Here is an 11599-nt window from a genome sequence, read left to right as displayed (position 1 = left end):
CTTTAATTTCGATATTGTCGCTCTGTCATGGCTAACATTATCAGCAGGGGAAGTTTTTTGTTAAAACTTTTAAAAAAGGAAGTAGAGCTATGCTTATGTCATACACTGTCGCTATATTTGAGTAGTCAGTTTTATACCACCAATGAGATCATTTCGATCTTTATACCAAAAGTTTCGCCAAAAGCAACATATTTTAACGGAAATCGACCACTATTGTGTAGGGTTGGTCTGCAGGTATGTATAGAGTCCTGTGTTATACGGATCAGGATAGAGGACTGGTTTTGTTTTATAGTTTAAATATCACTGTATTTACCAGGATAGCTATGATATTACCCAACCCGGGGCATCGCTGGCTTAGATGCATAAAGCACAGGCTTTTGTTGTGACTATCACAGCCTTGTTGTGACTGTCACAGCCTTGGCCAAAGGGAGTGCATGTTCGAATATAGCTTTTGTTATGTCGACTGCGTCATATAAGTTGAAGTTATTGAGTAGAGCGATTAATAAACAAATATCGACACATTAAATTACTAACTTTATTACCTTATTTTGTAATGTAAGTACTGTGGAAATGCTGCGTATATCTTTGCTTTGTAAGCTTTAGACAAGCAGTGTTACAGGCCACGCTTTGTAAGCTTTACACAAGCAGTGTTACAGGCTTTACTCAAGCAGTGTTATAGGCTTTACACAAGCAGTGTTACAGGCCATGCTTTGTAAACTTTACACACGCAGTGTTACAGGCTTTACACAAGCAGTGTACAGGCTTTACACAAGCACTGTTACAGGCCATGCTTTGTAAGCTTTACACAAGCACTGTTACAGGCTATGCACTCGGCTATTTCAAACATGATGCCACAAAACAACGTATAATTTATAGCCACTTTTATTTGAAAAGGCAAAGAAAAAGACGTCTCCTCCTGTCTCCCACTCAAATATTAAGAATCACCAGGAATGGGCTCATATGGAAGACAAAAGTCACCACGACACCACAAAGAAAGCAACGGCTGTGTGTACAACCACCCGAAAATGATTCACGAACAAAGGTATTGTGTTTCCAGTGTCGTCTGGTAGGCATAGGCCTTCTATACTGAAAGAAAAACTAGGATAACATCAACACACACACACACACACACAAAAGTACAATCTTGGACCTGGTTGCGCGCGCGTGGACTATCCATATTTTATAGGGAAAGTAAGGTCCGTTTAAATTCTTTTGTTACATCGTCCGACGATTAAATTTTGCTTGTGGGCGTGGATGGGCAAAGACTGCACCTGCGTGCATGTGCCATATTTTGAAGTTTTGAGCGTTTTCGTAACTTATACGTGTGTAAGGTGTATACATATCGTCTGTCCACTTAGGTTAGAATATAAGGTCTCAAAATGTGTTCTCTGTACGAGCGCAAAATGTCAGAAACACTGAAAATATCACCAGCGTAAAAACAAATGGATTGTTCACATACAGGCTATACTTCCTGTGAACAATTATGAGAAAAACGGGTATGTTTTTAAACAGACATTTTCCTGCGAGGGAAACTTCTTACATTCAACATTGGGTTTTATAACAAATACACTCGTAAATTCTAAAACATTCTTTAAATTCCTGGCACATTTTAAGTGCTTAATAATAAAAAGCATTAACTGCAGTTATGTTATAGCACATTACATTGAACATATGAGGCAAGAACGCTGATGCCTTGAGACCTGAGACTAAAACCTGATATTTTAAAAAATGGCACTTGTTTCTGCAACACTTGGCGCTCAAGATTGAGATGTTAGACAAAGGAAACAGGACTGGCTAGCCGGATGTCAATACCATGTGATACGGTGTGGTGTCATGTCTAGTGTCATCGGCGTGATACTTCAATGGCGGCAGCACTTCGGTGACATGGACTCGCCCTGCCACAAGAAGGCACAGTAAATGAACGCACACCTAATGACGTGTAATCACAAGAATGAATAGGTGGTTATTACTACATAAAATCCCCCAACATACAACTACATTCAGAGAAAAATCTGCCAGGTGTGAATGCATATTAAAATAACATGACAAAATTGCCCCCAAACTTGTGGAGTCGGTTAATCCAGTCAAATCACGTTGAACGTGAAAATATCGCCTTTCCAAAGTTAGGGACAATAAATCCACGGATGTCCCTGACAACTATGGTAATGTGGTAAATGCCTTGAGACAAATTTGTGTAAAATACTCTTTGCGGTTGAAGCAGATATCAATCATGAACAAAGGGGTTTGAAGTGTGAAACAGCTCTGGCCTGTTCAGTTATTAGCACTAACGTCTGTCTGTCGTTTGCTACCATTGAAGAAGCGTGTTTGGGGATTTGTGTTAAACTGTCAAAAGATAGCTGCATTTTGACGTTTACATTCCAAGTACGGGACGTCATTCATGTTCCTGGGCCGTAACTGGCTCAATCACCGAAAGCATTCTTATGGATGTCACTCATGAAGTCATAGGTTCAAATCCAACTCTTGTTTTTCATCTGGCAGAATATTGAAGTAATGAGCTTTGAAACGTACTTGTTAAAGGATTCGCTTTGTGAAAAGATTCGCCAGGAAGGCGATGGTTCAAGAGAAGTGATCCCAACCAAACTCCATGCATCTGAATTCGACAAGGCGCTCTGTAAATTACCTGCTTACAAGAACGAAACAAAATCATAGTTTGTATGTACACGTCACTGAAACGTAAAGACATCTAACGTGGGTACCGGCGCTGTCTCTCACTGGATATGGATACACTTCAAGGATAAATTCAACAGTTACCAATTTCTGATGCCTGGACAGCTTATCTTTACATAATTTCATCCTAATTTCGTACTTCATATACTTTATTAGTTCCTACGTGGTGTGTTTTAAATGTCGTTTTGAGGATATGATGCATTTTGGTTGACGCTTGGTATACGAAACGGGTGTCCCTGTCCACGCACAGATTCACATATGTTAATGGACTGTAAACATTACAAATTGCATATTCAGAACGCAGCATTCCCGCCATAGGACTAAACAGGTAATGCAATCATCATGACATCTGAAATATATAGGGTTCCTCTTTTCTCCAACTTCTGTTTATTTATTTGACAGGTGTTTTATGCCGTAACACACTTCAGCATCAGTCACTGAAACTTGCATTGTTTTTCACCAAAGGACCTGGGCCCATGACAGTTTCACAAAAATGTCGTATATGTACGATAATGGTCCATAAACGACAATAGTACAGTGGTAGTTAAGTATAAAATATCGTACGATATATAAAATATCGTATGATAAGAAAATGCCGTACGCCGTTTTGTGAAACCGTGTCCTGGTCATCAATACCTGATAACTAACAGTACATAATGATCTCCTGCCTTGTGAAAGGTGACGGTTACGGTTCACGAGGGAGAGACAATTAAGGACTAATATTATGGTATTGTTGAAACAACCTTGTCAACCGGCACTCGGTAGATGACAGCTCGCAAGAATCCGTATAATTTCACAGTACTTAAACCTTCTCTTTTGGCTCAGCGAACTGGCGCCAAAGGAAGGCTGATCACTAAGTGATTTTGTGGAGCTTCCGTCATATTGAGTGTCGTTAGATCCATAAATCCTTAAGAATTTTGTGAACCTCCCACGCACGCGCAACAGTGACCGATGCTATGGGTCAAAAGCCACCATTGCCGTCATTTATATAATGCTCTCATTTCAACGCCTTGATGAGACCCCATCCAACACACCCTGGGGTATATTCGGCTTATCCTGTTATGACGATCTCTAAATGAGGAATCAGTCGCGCACCCTATATCACTGAGTCTCGGGGTACATATACCGCTTAGAGATACCATCTTATTTGAACGCCGCACTCAAGAATCCTTCTCATCCTCCACCGCATTCATTATGACAAGTGGAGATTCCGGAGTAAATCACCGACCGTCGGGCAGATATCTGAGAAACCTTCACACTTTAAGCAGTTGTTTTCGAGTCCGTAACCTTGTCGTTTCAGGGGCAGACTGGCTGTTACGATACCAACGCTTTAGCGAAATTAGCCAGCGTGATGGATACAATGTGTCCATGCCTAGCCATATCTTACCGGATTATAAAGATGTCGTGGTTGAAACAAACAAACTAGACAATAAATCCCTGAATTTAAACTTTTATTTCCAACGGCAACAATGAATTCAATTTCACGGTTCATCTCATCAGTTGGTAATGGTAAAGGAAAACACCCATGATTCCCGAGGGAGAGATAGTGAACAACTTGTTATGTCACTGTTGTAAGCGGTAGTAACGGTGATGAGATGCTTACATTTTGCTGACGACAGCGCACAGATCTTATTTATTTCAAAGCACTTATATGTAAGTTATTCGTTTTTCCTAAGCGCATTGATGCCGTAATAAGCCTTACCACTAAGTGATTTTGTGGAGCATCTGTCTTATCGAATGACATGAGATCATTATATCCGTAAGAATAGTGTGAACCTCCCACGCAACACTGACGCCAGTACCATGGGTCAAGAGTTCTGGAAGCGTTACGTGCATTAGGTCTCTTTGCCATCATTTACATAAAGCTTTCACCTGAATGGAAGGTCGAGAAGAGAATACATGACGCTATCTAAACCAAGCTGAGGCAGATTCGACTAATTCTTTTCTGTCGAGCCCCAATCAAAAAGTCAGTCGAGAACCTTACCACTGGGTACAATTTATTTAGCACATGTATGTTTATTTATTTATTTGTTTGATTGGTTGTTTTTTTTTTCAGGAAACGGTAGGACGACCGTTAGAGTATCCAAATCATCCATTAAAATAAACTGGTTCCAAATATAATCGCAATAGCTACTAAAAGTGTCCAACTGGCGTTGTTTAATCATTTTTCTGTGTCCCACATGAAATCAATTCCTTGTCGATCTGTCAGAAGTGAATGTTGCCACATAATTTAGTGCCAACATTTCCTGGTAAAGACGATCTCTATGCACAATCAGTCTGTAATAAAGGATCCGGTCTATATCTGTGGCTTTTTAAACCTTATAGCCCTGATAACATCATGGCGGATTTGCAACTGTCACAATCTGACAATTCCAGGAAACGCTGGAAGTTAACATTTTTGTCACAATTTTTGAAGGTAGCACTGATGAGGGGGCCCAAATTTTAAAATCGACGGCCCAAAATTAAGCTCTAAAATTCTATTTCAAATTTTGACAAAGTCAGAAAGGGTTTTGTGACATCGACCCCTGATAATATCATGGACTTTCCGTTTCTTACACTTAATGCAGTTATCTGTCAGAAAACGACACTACGTAATTTGTAACCAGACAAAAAATTCTGGTTAGAGAGTATGTTTGATGACATAGGAGGAGGTTTTGAGGTCATTATAACGTGATGTAAAAGTTCTGACCACGTGACAAAATTCGTTGATTGGGATCTGGTGGAACACACAGGGTATAACTTTTAAACACAATGATTTATCCACCCTGACAGGCAAAATTTTCAATTGTCCATGGTCACCCTAGGTTAAGCGATCTTTTGTTTGTCACTGCCAGATACCCAGGAAAGGTAAATGGGTAGCGCGCCAAAACAAGGTAAAAAAATTACGTCAAAAAACAGCAGTGTCAGGTAGTTTGTAATGTACCCTTGCAGGCAAAGATGGACACCACTGACAAAACTGACGTACCGTAGTATGTGCACATTGATGTAAACTGTAGAATCTTGAACAGATGAGATGCTTGGGGTAACCTGGCATGTCTCATTTGCAAAACAGCTGAAAGTGACAAGTGAAAAAAACTGTGTTGTTCACGAAGTAGTAGTTTTCTCTTGTTACCCTATAAAACTGACAAATTGCCATCGTCGTCATTTTCATTAGAATAGTAGTATAGTATTATTATTATAAGAAATAATGATCAAACCATTAACTATTGCCCGTTCACAACAGTGAGGTAATATCAGTTTATTTCTGATTTCTGTAAAGAAAGCAACCGCGACCAAAAAGTGCTTGGTGTGGAATACTACTCAAAGGAAATAATGAAACTGGCACAAGGTAACAAGACAGCCTTTAAATCAATATCAACAACTGTATTTTGACGAATGTGAGAATAGAAGATAAATGTTTTAAAATCTTTTGAGAAAGATTAAGATGACAGTAACAAACCATCTAAATTTATGCGAAGAAGTCTATGCTCGTGAAATATACTTATGATATCATATTTAATCTCACAACTAGGGCATTTATGCTATGAAACCAACTGTAACAATGAGGTCTCCAAGTGTCACACCTATAAAGACATTAATTTTTAGTTAAAACAGATTGTTTCCATTTGGAAAGGAGGATCCCAAAATATTTTGTATTCTAGACAAATGTCCAAACTGTATGGAACTATTTATCTGCCCAACAGTTACGTTTTATCCCATCTTTTCTGTGTTGTGCAACTATCACCCGGACTAGGATATTAAAAGCGTAATAAATCCCTTTGCTCTAATCCCGATATGGAGATTAACAAGTGAAGTTAACAAAGAAACGACGGTGTTATTTCAATTTTCCTGGTTTTTCTCATTATCCACTCCTGTAATACTTTGTTAACACAACTGAAGGACAAATCGCTCATCAAGCGGAAACTGTCTAGTCTGGTGGGTGTGAATAGGGTATACGTTTTACCGAGCCATCTGGAGAAGAAAGTGACGCAGCTGTACTTCCAAGTCTGCTGTATACTGTTTTATTGGAAACCAGCTGTTAACATCTTCCTATGGCGATATATTTCAGACGATATATTGGGTGCTCGAGTCCACCCTGCTGTAAGAATTCATGTAACTTCGGTCCAGTTTTACCGAGATTTCGACAGTCACTGATGAACGGGAAGCAAATACGAGATAGGACCCCCAGTCTCTCTAATGTGTCTTATATGCGAACCCCAAATATTGATTTGTTGACAATACCGTTCTTCCTGTTTCTGATTTATTCTCATAATTAGCAGCGCTTAATTATTTAAGGATTATGTCATGTTTTTGTCTACATAGTTGTATAAACCATTGAAGTTGATTGAGAGGCCATCGATTAAACCCAGCTCCACACAACACACAGAATGGACGAATGATTACAGCTTTCCGTTGTCCATATTTCACTTAGTCGCCTAAACATACCTTGCGTCTTTTCAACATCATTGAAAACTGTTGAATGCTTCTCTTTGAATGATTCTGTCCTATTTCGTTCTGTATATGCTTTCATAGTTCTTGGGTGACTTGTGTTATACGTTGTTTTTGGAATTGACCTTGCGATTATTGACCTGGAGCGTCCTCACTGGTTGTCGGCTGGTATACGAATGTCCGTTTCGATGGATAGTTTCACCCATATCGTGGCGGTAAGTAATAAGACATGAACCGATACATTCGACATTTTTCTAAGAAACTGTGATTATAACTTAAGCCACAAAAGTATTTTTTTCTCAGGAGAAACTTGAGAGAGATGAGATATTTATCAGATCTGTCCACAACAAACTACAACATACGGTGACGTGACTTATATGTCTGGCCCTATATATCAGGCCTATATATACCTGTAAATTATTTGCATTATTGCAATTATATACTGAGCAGATTGCATATGTATGTATGATGCGGAGGTTTGATTGTGAAGACCGCATATGTATGTATGCTGCGGGGGTTTGATTGTGCAGATTGCATATGTATATAAGCTTGGGGTTTGATTGAGCAGACTGTATATGTACGTATACTTGGAGTTTGTGCAGATTGCATATGTATGCATCCTTGGGGTTTAATTGTGAAGCTTGCAAATGTATGTATGCTTGAGATTTTATTGTGAAGATTGCATATTTATGTATGTATGTTTGGGTTTGATTGTGCAGATTGCATATGTATGTATGCTTAGGGTTTTATTGTGCAGATTACAACCTGAATTGAGTTTTCATGTTACTTATTCACTACCTCGTGATTTCTCGCCAACGCATGCGCGGGATAGTATTGACTGATGGAGCGAAACATGCATACTGTGTCGAGCTTCAAGTTTTAAACGTGAGTTCCTCAATGACCTCTTAATTAGGGGAATTCTACTAAGTTTAGAACTGAAGAAATTTAAATAAGATTTGTGTGGAAGTCAGGATAGTATACTACTGGAAAGACGTGACTTTCATGCAGCTCTAAAATTAATATTTTGTGACCTTTATGGCCGCCAAACGTTTTAAAAGAAAAAACGACAAAAATATAGCCAAAGTTATTTCAGAAGAGAGTTCCATACAGGCCTAAGCGGGTAGAGGCATTTTTTATTACGTGCTTGGTAACTCTATAAATTATCTTTTAACCTGGAATTCTTACGAGGCCATGGGACACGACCATTTTAGATAAACCGGAAACACGATGTCACGTCATCAGTCCCTACGCCCTTCAGCTTTAGAGGAGAGATACTCTTTTGTTGTGCGAAGTACGGTCTCTCTTATTATCACCATCGACCAAGCATTGTGGCCTCCTAGCTGAGATCTTGGGGAATTACGTCGGACGTATTCCACTACCACTTTCTCGATGAAAATGCTTTAAAGTATATTAGAACTTTCTCGTAATCAGAGGGAATCAGCCGATTTAACAATGCCTCCACATGACAAAATGGTGAACTAGGAATGGGTGACGTCACAGCGGAACAGATGCATTCTCGGGTGAAATATCTCGGCCTTGATTTGATAAAACTGACCCGTACGATATTACCTCCGTGGGTGGTTTTGTTTACTTTGAGCTGTGATGTATATATGTATATATATAGTTGTCTTTCTTTGTCAGGATTTTCAAATCGATTGCCTGAGGCAATACATACTTTGTAGAGAAGTGTCTATCTGGTCTGAGATGTGCCTGGCCTTGTGATGGACGTATTACAGCTATTTCCGTTCACGGAGGGTAAAAGGAATGAGTAATGGACGAGTTCGAGAGAGATCGGCTGATTGAGCAACGCCAGGATTTTGCAGTAACTAATTATCCATGTTTTTGTTGACCTTACACTAACTATGGATACAACTGAAAGATTAGAGGATCCAGTGTTTACAGCTCCTTTATGAGAACAACCGTAAGTTTAATCATGTTTTATTTACAAGAAACTTTCGATATTTCTATCTTTTTCACGGACAACATTACAGGAGAGGGCCCTTTGTTGTTAGAACTTGTAAACAGGAAGTAAGGGTGAATTTGCGTCCTGCGATGTTGCTAGTCAATGTTATATACCTCCAAAGAAAAATTTCGAACTTTCTGAAGTTTCACCAAAAAGCAGACACTTTTAATTACATCGAGCGCTGTTGTGTACAGGGTAGTTGCGCAATGTTTTCTTGGCTTGTACATAACGCTGTTTTATACGTATTAGGTTTGAGGGACGCTACTGTTTTAATTTCGTCCGTGTTTAGTAAATAATATTAAATACCCATGTCATGCGCATATATTGATTGCTCAACAAAGGTATTGTGTTACCTGTCGACAGGTAGGCGTACGCCTTCTGCTAAAAGAAAACTAGGATAACATACACGAAATTACAATTTTGGATCTGATTGCACGCATGAGGATTATTCATATAGGTACAGATGTCATTTAGAAAGTGGATTAAGTAACAGTATAATCGTTAATATCGTTAACAATATATTCAGAAAGTGTAATCCTATTAACGATAATACTGTTAGTTACATCAACCAAACACCGTGTAAGACCATGCATCTGAATGGCTGAATGAGCTCTGTTAACTGCTTATTGTTACCACACCCCACAAAGCAGTGGTGCCTCTTACCTGATGGAAACACTGGAGGTATATAGGAGTTAACAATTGTTGATGCCTGGACAGCTTCTCTTTGTATGATTCCGTCCTAATTTACGACTTTATATGCTTTCTTAGTTCTTTGGTGCTTTGAATTAAACGTCATTTTGAGAGCTGGCCTTTGCGATTGTTGACCCGGAACGTCCAGATTGGTTGACGCCTGGTATACGAATGTCTGTTTCCACGCATTGATTCACATATGACACATTGCATCCCAACCATTACAAACTGAATTTCGGAGTATAACTTTCCCGCCACAAGACTAAAAGGAATGAAATCATTCTGCCATCTGGACTATATAGTGTTCCGCTTTTCTCCACCTTCTCGCAACAGTCACTGAAATCGGTCTCGTTTTTTACCCATTGACATGGGGTAGATTCCACAAAGGCATTTCTGACTTACGTAAAAATTTAAAATACCATTTTAAAGCTAATTTTGGGGCCCAATTCATGAATTGAAATTTCCACTATCTCAGAAATGTTATGAAGACAAATGTATCAAAATTTCAACGTCCGGTACTAAAATCTAACCATTGTGACAAGGTTTTAAGTCTTCACTAATGTCAGAAATGTCTTTGTGGAATGGGTTCCTGGTCACCATGACCTGACAGCAGACAGTACGTTATGGTCTCCTACCCTGTGAAAGGTGACACTAAGAATCCTCGAGAGAGCCATAATGAATGACGATGATGAAAGAGCCTTTTCATCCAGCATTCGGCAGACGACAGCGGGCAAGAATCCCTTAGTCTTAGACTTTTTTTATTGCCTCGGTGAACTGATGCTATCCCGAGCCAGATCATTTTGAATCCCTGAATTTTAACTTTTATTTCCAACGAAAACAATGAACTCTCTTTCACTGTTTATCTCATCAGTAGGTAAGGATGTAGGACAATCATGATTCCGGACGGAGAGATAGTGAATGGCTTATGTCATGTTATGAATGGAAACGGTATTGACGATGATGATACTTTGCTGATGACAGCGCAATTAGTTGTATCGCAATTGAACGGGACCTAAGGGTTCAAATATATGACTCGCACCTTGCACTCTCATATACACACGTGTCTTGCAATTATACTGCAGTGTCACTAACATCATATTTTGTTCTCCAGTAATCCATGAAGATGGTAAGAGAAACACCATACTTATAAGGTTTACAACTTCACATGGGTATCACTTGAACCCGTTCCCCACGGCATGGTTTTATTGTTAGCGTTGCGTTATAGGCAATGCATGTAAAATCTCGTTTTTCACCGCAGGGTAGGATCACCTAGAACTGACATCAGACAGCACCTAATGGTCTCGTACCCGTGAAGGACGACACTTAGGAATCCCGAGGGAGAGATAGTAGAAGCGGTAATGACTATGAAATAACGTCGTCCATTTATATTTTGTAGACGACAGCACACAAAAATCCCATTTATTCCACAGCACTTACGTATACCGAAGGGTCTTGCATATGGCGTGCACATACCTCGCCTTGTAGCATTTGTTAGATCCTGTTTGTTTTGTGACGATTTCAGTCAACGTCATACGCTATTACTCCAAAAAACTTGCACCAGCGTTATGCCATCAAACGCCTTCAATCTAAGTTTCTTAAGTTTTGCAAAGAGTATAATTCTGTTGCAAGTAAATATGGACAGAGTGTCCAGAATCGCTGGCACAGTGCTTCATGATTGTGTATTTGAAAGACACTGAATACCTGTTGACTGCTTCCCTTTGCATGATTCCGTCCTATTGGCGTACTCTATATATTTTCTTAGTTCTTTGATAATTTGTGTTAAACGACGTTTTGGGAATTGGTCGTGCGATTATTGAGCTGGAACCGCCA

This window comes from Liolophura sinensis, chromosome 8, assembly GCF_032854445.1.
Source record: "Liolophura sinensis isolate JHLJ2023 chromosome 8, CUHK_Ljap_v2, whole genome shotgun sequence".
Classification (NCBI taxonomy): Eukaryota; Metazoa; Mollusca; class Polyplacophora; order Chitonida; family Chitonidae; genus Liolophura; species Liolophura sinensis.
The sequence above is the reverse complement of the archived record's forward strand: the minus strand, read 5'-3'. Positions refer to the sequence as shown.